The sequence below is a fragment of the Meles meles genome, chromosome 8 (genome assembly GCF_922984935.1).
Source record: "Meles meles chromosome 8, mMelMel3.1 paternal haplotype, whole genome shotgun sequence".
NCBI classification, from domain to species: domain Eukaryota; kingdom Metazoa; phylum Chordata; class Mammalia; order Carnivora; family Mustelidae; genus Meles; species Meles meles.
The window spans coordinates 49,278,965-49,280,199 of record NC_060073.1 but is presented as its reverse complement, the minus strand read 5'-3'; the positions used below and the strand labels follow the sequence as shown (position 1 = coordinate 49,280,199).

Here is a 1,235-nt window from a genome sequence, read left to right as displayed (position 1 = left end):
CCCCTGATCGGTGGTCAAGTCTACTAACAATCTCTCTCTCTCTCTCTCACTCACGTGCACATCTCCACTGCATTTAGGGTCTTGTTTTAAAAATACATATTTTTTATAAAACAAAGCTCACCAGATATTTGGAAGAAGTTTATGTTTTAATATACCAGCCTGTGATAAAACAGAGAAACAGGAGGAAGAACAAAGGAAGAAAAAGAGAGTAATGCAGAGAAGTTAGAAACAATTCAAGAAATGAATAAACTCTTAAAATTTGTAAAACACACAAGAAAATGGCAGGTGAGGTTAAATTAAGCGGTGTGGGACTAGATAATAAAACTACACTTCTGCCGAGAACATCTATAAAAGCTGGATTTGCAAACAAAAAAAAATTTTTTTTTGGAGAGTGAGTGCATGAAAGGGTGGAGGGAGGGGGCAGAGGGAGAAGGAGAGAGAACATCTTTGAACAGGTTCCAGGCCCAGCATGGAGCCTGATGAGGGGCTTGATCTCGCAACGCTCAGATCATGACCTGAGCTGAAATCAAGACTCAGACACTTAACTGGCTGAGCCACCCAGGTGCCCCTGGATTTGTAAAAATTTTAAACCTACTTAGATTGTGAAGAACCAAGAACTGCTGGACAAAGGACTTTTGCTATTAATAAGCAGAAAAATCAGAATTTGGTAAACACAGTCAAAAATATACTTTTTTCATTTGGATATAAAAAATTAAAAATAATAAATAATAAAATTGGATTTTCAAATATTAAAACAAATTATTATTTGTTTTAACAAATTATTATTGTTTTTATTTAAAAATAAAAAACAAGCTTTGTGCAGTGGCAGTATCGTAGCCAATGAGGTTTATCCGAGGCGCGATTATTGCTAATTAAAAATAAAAAACAAATTTTTAAAAATTAAAAAAATAAGCAGAAAAAGTATCTCTTTGGAAAATATTCGCTAAATTGACTCTCATAACCCAGTTCTCTTTGCAATTGTTAAAATAATAAATATCATATCAACAAAAGGACTAACACCTTCCCATATGCATCCACTAGTGATCTGGGGACATGATAAGTGATCGTAGAGTAAACTTAGATACCGGATATTGGAATCAGATGAGTCTATGAAGACTTTTTCCCAATCCAGTTTTCTATAGACCAAGAAGACAGCAGGACCAATTCTGTATTTCAGCTGATATATGGAAAGCACATGGCTCATTCAGTAATTCCTCCAGGTTACGTGTGTATTT

General features: G+C 34.7%; 1 pseudogene; it reads left to right on the top strand.

The window, feature by feature from the left end:
* Positions 1–811: 811 nt before the first annotated feature.
* Positions 812–912, top strand: LOC123950081 (annotated as a pseudogene).
* Positions 913–1,235: the final 323 nt, after the last annotated feature.